The 15511-nt window shown below is 40.2% G+C and overlaps 2 non-coding genes across 2 annotated transcripts; one reads left to right on the top strand and one right to left on the bottom strand.

Moving 5' to 3' along the window:
• The first annotated feature begins 1415 nt into the window (after positions 1-1415).
• Positions 1416-1509, top strand: trnai-uau (transfer RNA isoleucine (anticodon UAU)). Its single transcript has 2 exons — positions 1416-1453; positions 1474-1509. It is a non-coding gene; the product is annotated as a tRNA-Ile (tRNA).
• A 13475-nt stretch (positions 1510-14984) lies between these two features.
• trnaw-cca (transfer RNA tryptophan (anticodon CCA)) lies at positions 14985-15056 on the bottom strand. Its single transcript has one exon. It is a non-coding gene; the product is annotated as a tRNA-Trp (tRNA).
• Between the last annotated feature and the right edge of the window lie 455 nt (positions 15057-15511).

Genomic DNA, 15511 nt, shown 5'->3' with positions numbered 1-15511 from the left:
TTTCTTCTAAAGTCCTGTCAATTGACAGTGGAGAGCTAGCTGGTGCACATCTTCAAGAAGACTTTCTTTAAGGCGATTACAAGTTTCTTGAACAAATCTGTGTCATATTTTTAAAATAATTTAGCTAATGAGCAACGAGAGTATAAATGAACTCTCCCACCCTCCATTCAAAGATAAAACTCCATGTGCGAGTCTAAGTTTCTTTGTAGCTACTGATGTTTGTCATTATTGGACATTCCCGGTGATATTGACTAAGGAGCTCAATTTTTACGTGTTGTAGTTTAACATGTGCAAAACATTTATATCCACTGCAAATATCGGCAAGGTCAGTGATATTCTCAACAATGTGTGCCATTGCAATTCATGCCATACGTTTTCCCAATGTATTCTGACATGCCAAGATCAGAGGGTCATATTTAAAAAACTGGTGCATTAAAATTTTTTGTACTTCAGGATTTTGATAGTCTGTTACATTGTCTTTCACACGTCGGTGTCAGAACTGTGAGACATTTTCATAATCGGGGGGAAGGCCGTAGCAATAAGCAGAAAGTGCAATCACCCTTTCCCAGTGTAAGTCCGTGTTGTGATGAGTTTCTAAAATTGGTTTGCGATTTTCTGAAATATATTCCATACAAAAATATAATTTGGACAGCCGCTATTTATTTGGATATTCCCTTTCACTGAAGATGTCTACAGTATTCCAGCCGGATTAGTACTGATCGACGAGAGCCATCTACAGGCGAAAGGCGACATAACATAACAGCAGCAGCATTTAAGGTGGAACGAAAAACGCGAATAAGAAGCTGGCGAATAAGAAGCCAACTTCAGCCTCGTAGCAGACCCTGGGAGGCACGCTCAAAATAATCATCTTTCCCAGTACTTCAGAGTCATATTTAGAGCGCTTTACTGCAATTTTATGTGATCGATGGAAGATGTGAAGCCATAGAGCCTGTACTGCGCTTTCACATTGAAATTGAAGCCATTTCTTATGCTTTCTCTCAGTGTCGGGGCTGCAATTGCGTGTAAAGGAGGCGACTTGAAAATGAAACGTGTAATCACCTTACAGAGGGTCTTCACGACGGGGTGCGTCAGCTAGTTTTCCATTATTGTCAATTTACTGGACTTCTGAAGAAACCTATCGACATCGAAAATACAAACTGCACAGCTTAAGGCACATGAAGAGAAATCCGTGTGCTGATTGACTCAAAAATGTCGCTACAAATAATCCGCCGGGTTGATTTACTTGTCCGACCACCTCCCTCCGTCCCTCTTTGCTGTTAGCACAATTCTTCCACTTTCTTTTCTTGTATTTTCCTTGCTATTTTACTGTTGCTTTTCCCCATGAGGAGATGGATCCACAACCGAAACCGTTTTCACCCTGTGTTTCTGCAGCGTCAGTCTGTATGAGAAGCACAGCTCCAGTGGCGCAATCGGTCAGCGCGCGGTACTTATATAACAGTGCACAGCGGAGTCATGCCGAGGCTGTGAGTTCGAGCCTCACCTGGAGCAGTATAGCCTGTCTTTAGCTACTGAAAGCAACTGTCGAGTTTAGATACTCTTAGGTATTTGATGGAGATAAATTAACATCAAACGAACAAGTAAAGGTAAAGGTTTATTTCGAGTCACGATCAAAGAAGGCTCCACAGCTGAAACATTGTTTCCTTCTCTTTTCAGCATGGAATAAACCTATACTTTTCCCTTTGCAGCATGCCCACGCATGCTGACGCAGCTCCCTACTTAAATTACTATCAGCTGTGTACTGTAATATGATTTGACTCCACGCTTGTGTTTCTCGGGAGACAGCAGAAATATTGAGGATTTGCGGCTACAGAAAATAATGTGAACTTTACAGGCAAAAGTAAGGTTACGTTAAAGAAACAAAAACTTATTGTCACCCTTTTCAACTTGATTATTTAAGACATTTGTTCGGAATAGTATATCTTCTCGTGTCTGTGGCTGTTGTCCTACAATAACGGTGGTGAAATAGCAGGAATGTGCAGAAAGAATCGGAGATAGAACAGAAGACTCATCTAGTCGATAGTAAGGTTGTGTAGGACCTCACACACGTCGATGTCAGTGTTGAGTAGTGTGGTTTAAATCTTCTTCACGAACCAGAAAGGAGTAGAAACCTAAAGTCTTCTGATCCGTAATCAGACACGTTATCTATTGTGCCATTGGCGTTTGCATCGCGTTCCCATACAGCACCACATTCAGTTCAGAGCCGCTACTATTCATGTGTTTTGTACGTGTGTCTTATTACTACGTCTTTCATTATGTCTGGTTTAAAATAATGTATCTTTAAAACAGACAAAGGGTTTATGAGTCTCCCTGAAATTCACACACGAAGAATAAAAGATATCACGTTTAAAAAGAACACAGAGATGCCGGCGATAGAAAACGGAGCGTCTTAAGTGCGCGCTATCACTGAACTAAACTCCCGATCGGTAAGTTTGTCGGCGGCTTTTTAATTGTGTTAGGAAGAGCAAACAGTCCACAGTGTACATTTTAAAGGTCTAAGCAAAACAATCAGACGTGAGGATTATTCAGAACAGGAGCCTCTACTTCTTTGTATACTGAGTTTTCGGGTGAATGTCAAAGTGAAAGACAAATGAGCAATTTTCACTTTTTGATTAAGGAACAAGAAAACACCATCCTTCAAACTGGATTCAGACCTGGGATATAAGAAATACTCGCTGCTTTTTCTACAGTCTTAAGAGCTAGCAACTGAGCTATCGAGAGGTCGGAAAGTAAATGTTTTGTCACACGCGTAGCCCAATGCAGTGTAGTGTTCCTCTTTATTTAAATCCCAGTTCGACATCAAAATACTCACTCCCATAGTCTCGTTTAGTAGAAGAAATGGACCAGGCTTCTACTGTATAAACGTCCAGAGTTCTTATAAAACATTTGAAGGGATATCAGTGCAGGAGGAAATTGACTCTTTTTCTAGTGGGATCAGGATCACATAAAACCTTTCGTTTGGATTGAGAAGAGGATCATGGTGACACTCAAAACATACTAACCTTTGCTTCTTTCGAGGACGAATGGATTATTGAGCTGCGAACATCGGTTCAAATCAAATCTCTCCAACTGCAGTTGCTTCTTTGAGAGTTTCTCCAAATCTTTCAACTGAACGTCAATATCGAGGGATATTGACGGTAAAATCTTACGGATTTTGGTTTTCTTTTGATCGAAATTGTATTAAAATTCGAGCCTCTTTCACAGTTGTATAATACTTTCCCCTGCATCCTCAGATTAAAATTCTAAATACCACAAAGTTACAATATATGGAATAGCATTAATTTTTAACTGTTTTTTAAAATTTGCATTTATTTAGAGCTACATTTAGTGCCAGGTAAAGATAACATTGTTTATATTGATGGGATATAAATGTACGATGAATTTATGAGCTAAAAGGTGTACGCAGGTGCCTTTTGCGTACTTTAATCAAAGACAATAAATAACTTTCACTCAGACGTTGATCAGAAGCTCAATAAATGACGAAGCAGAGGCTCCTGTTCCGAATTCCCCTCACGTCTGATGGTCGTGTTCTGATCAAGATCAATCTAAATTGGTACAAGGGATTTGAACAAATCTGGTCTTTAAGTTCAGGGACTGCTCTGTCTGCTTTGTAATTCAAAAATAGATACAAATGTCAAGTTTTTTATAGATAAAGTGTTGTCTGTTTTCAAAAGTTAGGTACTTAATTGACTTTATGATTTGGTTTTGATTTTGAATCGTTATATTATTAAGTTTGTGCTTTCTCTGTTTTTATCGTATTGTGAAGTTATTTTTTAAACAAACGCTTACAAAGGCAAACAGGGCACACAGTACAAGCTACTGTGCACTTTTGGGAGTATACCAGGTTCGATATAAAATCGCAAAAATGTAAAAGGAGAAAATACCCCAGACTGCGTGTAAAGCCCTCCTTGAGGTATGCTTTCAAAATAGCTGCACCAGGCACTTGGACACAGATAAACACAGGGATTTAAAATTCAGGAATATGAATGGTCAATTGCTTACAGTTGGTTTTTTTACGTTTCGTATTTAGCGATTTGTGTATAAATCTTTTAACAATTCATTAAAATGCTAACAATATGTAAAATAAAAACAACAGCACCGTTAAATGCCGGGGAGATGGGCAGTTTTTTTTTTTACAATCAGATTCCAATCTCTAATGCTGTGTGTGAGAGCTGTGTGTGAGAGCTTACTGTACATAACGTTCCTTTTCTCACATTTTCTGACAACTATTTTTTCTGACCAAAGGGGCACCCTGTCAAGATGTGAGTCGCTCTTGAATCAGAGCTGGGTGACACGGGCTTCTTTTCTGATATAGTTGTACGAGAAGCAGGAGGAATCGCTTCACTCGTATGAAGCATGAGCTGAATCAGGAGTGAGACATTTCGTGTGTTTGTGCATATGTCAACGCCTGACCTACATCGTAAAACTAAAACTAAATTAAAAACTAACATTAAGTTGTCAGAGACATTCATTTATATACAAACATTACTTGTTTCTTTGCAGATATGCATGCTGAAGTAGCTACCCACCTGAATATATTAAACGTTTCATCTATACAATCAACATAGTGTTCTCCTGAATAACTACTCGAAAGAAGCCGCAGCTCAGGTGTTAGAGAGATTTGAAATCAGATCGATGGATTTAGAGTCCAGACTGCTAACCGACAGCTGACACAGGTCTTTTACAGAACTGTTTTGATTTTTTCTACTTTGTCCCCGTGACGTCATTGTCCTGCTCGCAGCCGAGCCCGACACACGGTACCATCTGGTTTCTGTCGCTGGACGCTCACCCTGCGGTCCATGTGGGTCCTCATGCCCCAGTATAATGACGGGGACACTAAACTGTAAACAGGTGCCGTCCGTCGGCTGAGAAGTAAAACTGAGGTCCTGACTCTCTCTGGCCTTTAAAAATCCCAGGTCGTCTCTTGAAAGAGTAGGGGTGTAACCCCGGCATCCTGGCCCAATTTTCCATTGGCCCTTACCAGTCATGGCCTCCTAATAATCCCCATCTATGAACTGGCTTCATTACTCTGCTCTCCTCCCCACTGATTGTTGATGTGTGGTGAGCATTTTGGCACAGTATGGCTGCCGTTGCATCATCCAGGTGGGGCTGCACATTGGTGGCGGTAGTGGGATTCCCCATTACCTGTAAAGCGCTTTGAGTGGAGTGTCCAGAAAAGCGCTATATAAGTGTAAGTGATAATAATAATTATTATTATTATGTAAATTGCAATAAAAATAGAATATTTGATTCAAAATCGATTAATGTAAAAACTGATAAAGCTAATGCTTTTTTCAGGGCTATATCTACTTTTTTTAAAAAAGAGAAGTCTGTCGCGATTGTGAAATTTGGAGAAGATGCACCAGCGGGTGCCTTCACATCTCCAGCTTCAGTCTCGCCTCTAGCTGCGAGAAGGTTAAAAGCACACAAGTGATCTGTAGACGATGTTTGGGGAAGAGATAATTCTGTTTTCAGCACAGAGAGTGAGAATGAGCTCAGTCCGGCTCCAAGCAGAATCCATTCTGGTTTGGTTACTGTTAGACTGTGCGTCTGAGGCTCTTTGGATCGCAATGTGAAAAAAAACAATTCCTCACATCGAGAGGAAGGGAAGATATCATGTTTAAAAAATCAGAACCGAAGACTTGGATCCGGGGCCTCATACTTATCAAATTATTAAAATAATAGTTATTAAAATATCAGATTGTGTTTCTGCAACATTTCGTGCACAGTACGCCATTTTATCTAAAAATAAAACAACAGCCACAACAAGGGCTTTACACGCAGTCTGGGGTATTTTCCCCTTTTATATTTTTGCCACTTTATATCGAACCTGTTATACTCCCAAAAGTGCACAGTAGATTGTACTTAATAAAAATGTACAATTCACCGCTGGTATAAACAGATGTGTGCCGTGTCTGCCTTTGTAAGCATTTGTTTAAAAAATAAGTTCACAATACGATAAAAACACAGAAAGCACAAAGTTAATAATACAACGATACAAAATCAATACCAAATCATAAAGCCAATTAAGTAGCTATCCTTTGAAAACAGAGAACACCTTTATATCTACAAAAAACTTGACATTTGCATTACAAAATGTGTTTTTGAATTACAAAGCAGACAGAGTACTCCCTTAATTCATAGATCAGATCTTGGCCAAAACAAGACAATCAGACGGGAGCTGAATTCGGAACAGGAGCCTCTGCTTCGTCGTTTATTGAGCTTTTGATCAACGACTGAATTACACAGATTCACTATTTTAACTCTTTGATTAAAATACACAAAAGGAACTTTCCTTCAAGCCAGAGTCAAACCAACAACCTAAGGATTCCCAAGTGTTTCCACTAGAGTTCCCCACTCTACCAACTGAGCTATCAGGAGTTGCTCTCTGGCACATACTGCCCAATGTAGTGAAATGTTCCGGATGAGTAAAATCCCAGATCGGCATTGTTTCCAACTCGTTTCCTTAGTATTTTTTACCTTGAATTTAAGCCACAAACCAGGATTCTACTGTATAAACTTCTGGGGATATTAAAACATGTTTGATGGGGCATCAATCATTCCAGGCGGAAATGTACTCCTTTTTTTTTCTTGGGGGAAATGAGGAACAAAACTAAATGCCATTCTGTGTTTCTTAGAAGCATTATCACAGCTAATGCATGTAATGCCTTTAGTATGTGAAGGTGAGAGTTCAGTTATGCCAGGGAGTAAAGAGAACAGAAATTTAGAAAATTCATATTTAAATAGATTGCAAATCTTCAAAGTGTTCTGTCACTGCAAAATTATTACAGGGGTCTACCAGCTGCGATACGTGCTTGTTTTGGGACTATTTCCAATAAGTATCGCATTCGCAGTAATTGTGTGTCCTTACTGGTATCTTTTAAACTGTGAGGGACATTCGGTTATATAGTCATTATCCGATTTTAACGTGTCGTGCATTTTAATTTACTGAACATATAAATTGAAACGTTCTGAGTCAGAGCCCCTGCACTTCGTGCTAATTAGAACCACAACAATGCTCCCGTGTCCTGAGCACCACACTGAGCACACGTTCAGCTGGGCTCTGACTTTGTTCAGTACGACTTCTTGTTGCAGTTGAGCTCAGAGCTAGAGCTGATCTCCATATTCTACCGCACTAAGTACTTCGAAAGTTAGTCCACAGTACACACTTTTAAGTGGAGTCAGGTTTTTAAAAAATTAAACCAGCGCCCTGTCACAGAAAAGTACCCCGGTTTCCCGCGAAACAAGCGTAGGTACTCAGCACTATACTAACGAGGAGCGCTTATTCACAGCTGAGCGTGAGCTCTGTTTACTGTCAGCAGACATTTCCTCATTTCCAATGACGTTTTCGCCTGCTCTCAGCTTTTTAAAGACGGTCATAAACGCTCATGAAGTAATTCATGTCAGTTTGAAGTCTGTTTCTGTTGTCTCGGCTCTTGACGAAGAAAAGCCGTACCTGGGAGACTCCCTCTCTGAAGAAGTTTGCCGTCACCCTGCAAGGGAGAAGAGCCATCAATCACTGAGACAATTAACATTAAACACGTGAAATGCGAGATGTTTTGATTTTTTTCCCACTTAAGGCTTCTATCGTTTCTACTCGAACGAGAAAAGCTTTTCATCAGAAGTGGGATTTGAACAAACGTCTCCAAGAGAAACTGCTAACTGAACTCAACGCCTTTGACAACGAGCCTTCCTGCCTGTGGTTATTGTATTGAATTATATGTTTTATTTATTTCATAGAGGAAACTTGTACGAGCAAATGTAAAGTTTAGAGAAACTTTAAATAAAAAAATAAAAACGATCAGAAATCAAAAGTGCTTATTTTGCGGATCAGTACTGTATATTCCGATACCGGTGGTTCTGCAGAAGAAATAAGCCGAACTCCAAACACTGTTGCCATTACGGCTACTCTGGCTGCAGCTGCTTTAAGATCTACTCAGCGGGCACAGAAAGTTGAAGGAGGTCAGACTGGTTTGCGCTGTCTAAATAACAGTGTGCGAATTTAAACCTATTTAAATAAGATTATTTACAATGTAATACATGCTCCAAAAGCGTTAATACTGCACTGGCTGCTATTTGAAACGCCTTCATAAATGACGCGTAATAGAGATTGATGCAGTTGGCTTTTATGCTTCACAATACATTGGAATCAGGAAAGTATACTGTATTGTAATCAGGAAAATAAATCAATTATTAATATCCAATACAACGTCTGTTCTTAAAAATGATAGCTGTTTTACACTGACGTCGCTCTTTATGAGATAATCCAGATTGTGAAGACGACTGCACCCTAGCAGATCAAAATATTACACGAAGGCTGTAAAGCACGCTCTGAATTGATCCGAATATTTAATTTCCGCGATCCGTTTAGGCTACAACAGGCAACTTGGCGCTTCTCCAGCAAACCATTTCTCAGTTTTGTGAATTACTTGTGCTTCCAGCACACTAACACTTGCAGCTTGTCAGGATGGCCGAGTGGTCTAATTCGCCAGATTTAAGGGCTCGTGTTTTTCCATTGCTTGGGTGTTTTGGTCTCTGAATAGAGGCGTGGGTTCAAATCCCACTCTGACAGCTACTGTCTTTTCCCTGCCTTGCGTTTTTCCTGTCTTCTTGTGCTCGCTGACAACGACAGGAAGAGGAAAACGGAGAAACCGGCTTGGGGGCACATGATGGGCAGGGAAATACTTCTTGAACACTTATGTGATCAGCAGAAAGTCAAATAGGCTTCGATGTCTGCCTTAAGAACTGTTTGGGCTGCCTGTAATCGAGGAAAGATTAACTGCAAAGTATGCATTCAAATGTGAAAGACCGAAATAGAAAACCAGAGAAAGACTTATTAAAAGAAACATTGTTTTCCTTGCGGTTTCTCCTGTATTTCACTGGCTGGAGACACTGTGTCCGGGCTCAGCGGTTATATAAGAAAAGACACAGGCGCGGTTCAGGGTTCTGCGCTCCCCGTGCGGAATGCGCGTCTCTTCTCTCCTTTAATACCTTCATACACTCCTCTCAAACCATAGCAAATTCCCGGAATATTTCGGTTTTACCTATTTCACAGGTAGTGGGTCTTTCTTTCCGAGATCACAGGTAGAAACAATAAACACGCTGAAAACAGGAAGGTATTCCTGATCGTAGGCGAAGATGTGCAAAAATAAATTTCCTAAAATCCAATACGGTCTAGTCCCGTTCAGGTACTATTCTGATGTAGATGAATATTTTTGGCACAGCTGTTACAACAAACAGGCAAATAAACTTTTTTTATTATTTCATTCGAGCTGTAGTTTTGAAAATGTTTTTTTTTTCCATTCACTAAATAATACAAAACACAAACCCACCATAAACGTCTGACCATTGATATTCCTGAATTATAAGCTCGTACACACGTACCGCGAAATTCGTGCAAGAGTCACAGCTGGGAGGCAGTTCAACGAATATGATGCCTTTCAGGGGCCGAGTATTAGACACGCCTTATCGTGCAGAGATTATTCTTCCTCTACCGCAGTCTTTGCCTCGGACCACCCCTCTTGGCACATTAGCACTTTTAATTTTCGATTTTCTATATAGAACACCAAATATCTTGAGGAAGTCTGTCAAGCAAAGACTGCTGGATAATTGATGTGCAAACGTAGGTTCAAAATCAACATCCTCTGCTATTGCCGTTGATTCTTTGAGAGTTTCTTCAAGTTCTTCATCTGACCTTCAGTATCGAGGGATATTGAGCATAATACCGTACTATTTGTAGCTTTCTTTTGATCGCCCGTTTTATTAAAATGCCAGCCTCTTTTACAGTTATTTAGATGTTTGGCAAGGTGTAATAGCCCCCCTCGCATCCTCAGCTAAAATATTTTAAAAGTACAACAAAATTACATTATATTGAACAGCGTTTATGTTAACATTTATATTCAAATTAAAGTAAATATACGAAAATATTAAAATACAACTTCGGCGATCTGTCGTTTTTGCTTGTCAAGTTCTCAAACAATTTTGCTATGTATTTTAAATTACTTTAGCTGAAGATGCAACGGGAGCATTCCCGCCACCCACTGGAACCTATAATTCCATGGGTGAATACTAACTGCTTGGAAGTTGCCAATGTCCGTAATTATTGGAAATTCCCGGTAATGTTGTTCTACATGTTGTTTTACATGTTCTGTAAAACAAGACAGGAAAAAAAGTTACCGCTGCAATTCGGATCCAGGATCTCCTCTTTATGAAACAGGTGTTTTAACCAGCTTTACCACAGCGCCGGCAGAACACTATTCTTATACAGGTGGATACCCACCCTCAAACCTTTGTTCTCCCGCTACTTTACCTTTGCCTACTGTCCTGTCTCTCTCACACCTGAAGAAGGCTCCACGGCCGAAACGTTGTTGTCTCTTTCTTCTTTTTTCCAGCATGGAATAAACCTATTACCTATTCTTATACAGCCGCTTGGACACACCGCTCTGAGACATCTGAGGTCGATGTGCGCTGAGCCTGGTCGCCGACCAAAATCATGCCCAAGTGTAGATGGCTTTCGTGACGAGGTGGCCGAGTGGTTAAGGCGATGGATTGCTAATCCCTTGTGCTCTGCACGCGTGTCCCATCCTTGTCGGTTTATGTCTTCAACTTGTGATCCGTTTCTAAGTCGGACTTGCTTTCTTTAGCTACTGTAGTAGAGCAGTAATATTTCTAGCGTTGGCTGAACATGGCTTACAGCAGTAGCTGACAGATATAGTCTCTTAATAGGTTAAATTTATGCTTTGTACTGCTTTCACCTGATATTAATAGTAGTCCTGATGAACGATTTAGGGACATGGCGCATCTTGAAAATGTTCTTGTTAATTTCAGTTTGGAAAAAATGCACTCACCAGAAGCAGAAACTGGTCGTATCTGCAAAATGCGCAATGCAATAGCAATGTCTTGCTATGAGTCCTTACCTGTTACAGGAGGCGTTGTAGGACTTTTTAGCTCAGAAAAAGCTATCAATTCATCTTACATTTCTACTCCATCAATATTAGCAATGTTATCTTTACTAAGCTCTAAATATAGCTCTAATTAAATGCAAATTTTAAAATACATTTTAAAATAAATGCTATTCCATATATTGTAACTTTGTGGTATTTAGAATTTTTATCTGAGGATGCAAGGGAAAGTATTATACAAATGTGAAAGAGGCTTGTATTTTAATACAATTTTCGATCAAAAGAAAACCAAAACCCGTATGATATTACTGTCAATATCCCTTGATATCAACGTTCAGTTGAAAGATTTGAAGAAACTCTCAAACAAGCAACTGCAGTAGCAGAGAGTTTTGATTTGAACCGATGCTTGCAGCTCAATACTCCATTCGTCCTTGAAAGAAGCAAAGACAGGGATGTTTTGAGTGTCTCCATGATCCTCTTCTCAATCCAAAAGAAAGGTTTTATATGATCCTGATACTACTAGAAAAAGGGTCAATTTCCGCCTGCACTGATGTCCCTTCAAACGTTTTACGTTAAGAACTCTGGACGTTTATACAGTGGAAGCCTGGTCCATTTCTTCTTCTGAACGAGACTATGGGAGTGAGTATTTTGATGTCGAACTGGGATTTAAATAAAGAGGAACACTAAACTACATTGGGCTACACGTGTGACAAAGCGTTTACTTTTCGACCTCTCGATAGCTCAGTTACTAGATCTTAAGACTGTAAACAAAAACAGCGGGCATTTCTTATGTCCCTGGTTTGAATCCAGCTCGAAGGATGGTGTTTTCTTGTTCCTTAATCAAAAAGGGAAAATTGCGAATTTGTCTTTCATTTTGACGTTCACCTGAAAGCTCAGTATACAAAGAAGTAGAGGCTCCTGTTCTGAATAATCCTCACGTCTGACTGTTTTGCTTAGACCTTTAAAATGTACACTGTGGACTGTTTGCTCTTCCTAACACAATTAAAAAGCCGCCGACAAACTTACCGATCGGGAGTTTAGTTCAGTGATAGCGCGCACTTAAGACGCTCCGTTTTCTATCGCCGGCATCTCTGTATTCTTTTTAAACGCGATATCTTTTATTCTTCGTGTGTGAATTTCAGGGAGACTCATAAACTCTTTGTCTGTTTTAAAGATATATTATTTTAAACCAGACATAATGAAAGACGTAGTAACTAGACACACGTACAAAACAGATGAATAGTAGCGGCTCTGAACTGAATGTGGTGCTGTATGGGAACGCGATGCAAACGCCAATGGCACAATAGATAACGTGTCTGATTACGGATCAGAAGACTTTAGGTTTCTACTCCTTCCTGGTTCGTGAAGAAGCTTTTAAACCACGCTACTCAACACTGACATCGTAGTGTGTGCGGTCCTACACAACCTTACTATCGACTGGATGAGTCTTCTGTTCAATCTCCGATTCTTTCCGCACATTCCTGCTATTTCACCACCGTTATTGTAGGATAACAGCCACAGACACGAGAAGATATACTATTCCGAACAAATGTCTTAAAAAATCACGTTAAAAAGGGTGACAATTAGTTTTTGTTTCTTTAACGTAACCTTACTTTTGCCTGTAAAGTTCACATTATTTTCTGTAGCCGCAAATCCCCAATATTTCTGCTGTCTCCCGAGAAACACAAGCGTGGAGTCAAATCATATTAAATAACACAACACATCTATTAATTTAACACCCAGATGTGACAGAACACATGTAAGACTTACACACAGCTTTTAATATGCTATAGTGAATTTGCAAGTGTCCTGGGGAGGGAAGAGAACTGATATTAAGGAAATGCATATTTAAAGGGGATGTAAGTCTTAAATGTGTTTTGTCACATCTGGGTGTTAACTGAATAATTTTTTAGCATTATTTATTGTGTTTTGACTCTATACTTGTGTTTCTCAGGAGACAGCAGAAATATTGATGTTTACATTTATTTTCACATTCCCGGTGATATTGACTTAGGTACTCAACTATTTACTCGTAGTTTGACTCGTGTCAAAAGTTGAAAATCTCTGCAAACATCAAGATGGCTAAGGACGTGGAAAGAAACTCAATCACATTTAGAGAAGGTAATGTTTAGATCGGATTAATTCGAAGTGTGTCTCTGCGTGCGTTTGATCTACCAACGTTGTGTTTAACTGAAGGACACCCTGAGTGTGGCATAGAAACTAACACATGTCGTATTTTTTCTACATTCACAGATTTTTGGCTAAAGTAAAAACAAATCGTTGTCATTTTCTTGCCAGCTGGCAGTAATTCTTTTGCATTGATAAGAAAGATGAGCACTTTATCTTCCGCAATGTGTGGATTTCTTGAAAAATAAGCTGTGCCAAAAATGAAATGAACACTTCTTTTAAACATAATGCAGAAGCATGTTGTCTATACCAATAAACGGTGCGAGAAGACAGGAAGAAAAGCACCGTTGGGATTTGAACCCAGGATTTCCTGTTTATTAGACAGGAGCTTTAACCAACTAAGCCACAACGACGGCGAAGCAGTATCCTTTTACAGCCAATTGCACACACCGCTCTGTCACATCTTCGTTCGGTGTGCGGTGAGCCTGCTCGCTGAGCATGTTGAGAAAGGATGTGAAATGGCTTTTATCCGGCAATTTCATTACCAAGGAGCTCAATATGCTTTTGATGATCTACAGGGTGTCCAGTGCAACACAGGCGATGGACTGCTAGGATTTGGAGCCAGGATTTCCCGTTAACTAGACAAGTACTTTAACCAACTAAGCCACGGCGCCGGCAGAATTCTCCTCTTTTACTGCCACTTGGACACACCGCTCTGAGACACCTGCGTTCAGTAAGCGCTGAGTCGGCTGGCTGAGCACGTTCCCTCCTTTACATTCAATAGGAGCCCCGACACGAAGAGAAATGGCTTTTATTGTGCACTTTTCATGTCCAATGCGCTTGACATCTCCCAAGGGCGACAAAGTTCATTTACGACACTTTTCCTTTCTTTCTTTCTTCTTTCTGTACTCTTTGATGAAACAAAACGAGAAATCATGTAAGGGAAAATGTCTTTTTTCATGGAGAAAACATGCACCAGGAAATGTTGTGTTTAGAAGAAGTGAGTTAACATGAAAAGTGACCTAACTTACCGGAGCAAATGCTCACCTAGCAAGATCTGCTTTACTACTAGAGAGAAGTAGAGTGAAAGACGTGATCATTTCACGCCGTTGTGGAACAAAATTCCTTTTTTCTTGGAATTCTAAATCAATCCACATAAAGGCTTTGTCTGCTTAAAAGTGATGATTTTTAAAAACTGATAAAAATGTAGAAAACACGTTTCTCACGTAGAAATTTAAGATGGGGGTGGGGTATTACTAGTAGCGGCGCTGAACTCACCATGGTGCAATTCAGTTACGTGGCGGGCTAGTGGTTTAATGGATAACGCGTCTGATTTCGGTTTATAAGATTGTCGATTTGACTTCTACCGGGGTTGTGTGATTTAAATCAGGCTCCTCAGAAATAGATGTCCGTTATGTAAATGAACCGCACCTGAAAGCAAACGTTGGGTCTGGGTTCCTTTCTTTCCTGCATGAAATAGCAAATCGTTACAAAAAAAACACCAACTAATGTCCAATAGTCCAATAGTTAGTTATTTAAGTAAACATGAATATACTGTAAGGTCTTGGTACATGGGAGTGGATTTCAACCACAATTAAAAAAGGGCAAATTATAATTACAGGCTTCAGACACTTTTTCATACAAAAGTGACCAAACACTCCCTAACTTTCAGGTTTGCTTGAACCTGTAACAAAAAAGCGGTCTGAAACTTCCATTCTCTGATGTCACTTTCTCTAAAGTCAGACGTGATGTTTCGCGGACGTGCAGTGTGCCTTTTCTCTTGTCGTGTTCAAGATGAAACGCTGCATAAGCTCCTGACTGCGTGGTCTGTACTGTTCTGTTATTTCGTTCAGATTACCTATGTGGTGTACAAATAATACTGAACAGCATGGTGTAATTTCCGGGTTTGGCACCAGCAACACCTGCAAACCCATCAGCTGACCTCGACGTGATTTGAACACGCAACCTTCTGATCTGGAATCAGACGCGCTACCGTTGCGCCACGAGATCACTCGCTACACGTGCTTTTAATTCCCCCAAAGAGAAAAATCAGCGTCCCTGAAAATTTTTTTGTTCATTCTCTCCTGTGAGGAACACCGCAACGAGGGTCTCTTCTTCCCAGACCACAGATTATTCTTCCTGCTCGGCTCTCACACAGGGAGCAGACACACCGTCTCCACTAATGTGTTTACTACATCTATAGATCTGACCCCCTACAGCCCCGATATTCCTGGACAGGATATTTACCACCAGCCTCGTGAACTTCTCATCTTGACCTCTCCCAGGAGGAGCACAATTAACACAGAATCCCCTCTCCATTTAGCATTTATCAAATTGCGTGGATGCAGACATCACTCAGAATCACCTGTATGATTCTCCCAAATTCAGACTGGCTGTGCTTTCAAAAATGTATAGGTGACTAGCTTCCTAACAGTTTTAACAGCATTTGAAAAGGCTGTTGATGC

The sequence above is a fragment of the Atractosteus spatula genome, unplaced genomic scaffold (genome assembly GCF_055471065.1).
Source record: "Atractosteus spatula isolate fAtrSpa1 unplaced genomic scaffold, fAtrSpa1.hap1 Scaffold_115, whole genome shotgun sequence".
NCBI classification, from domain to species: domain Eukaryota; kingdom Metazoa; phylum Chordata; class Actinopteri; order Semionotiformes; family Lepisosteidae; genus Atractosteus; species Atractosteus spatula.
Note: the sequence above shows the minus strand (reverse complement) of the source record. Positions and strands in the feature narration are given on the sequence as shown.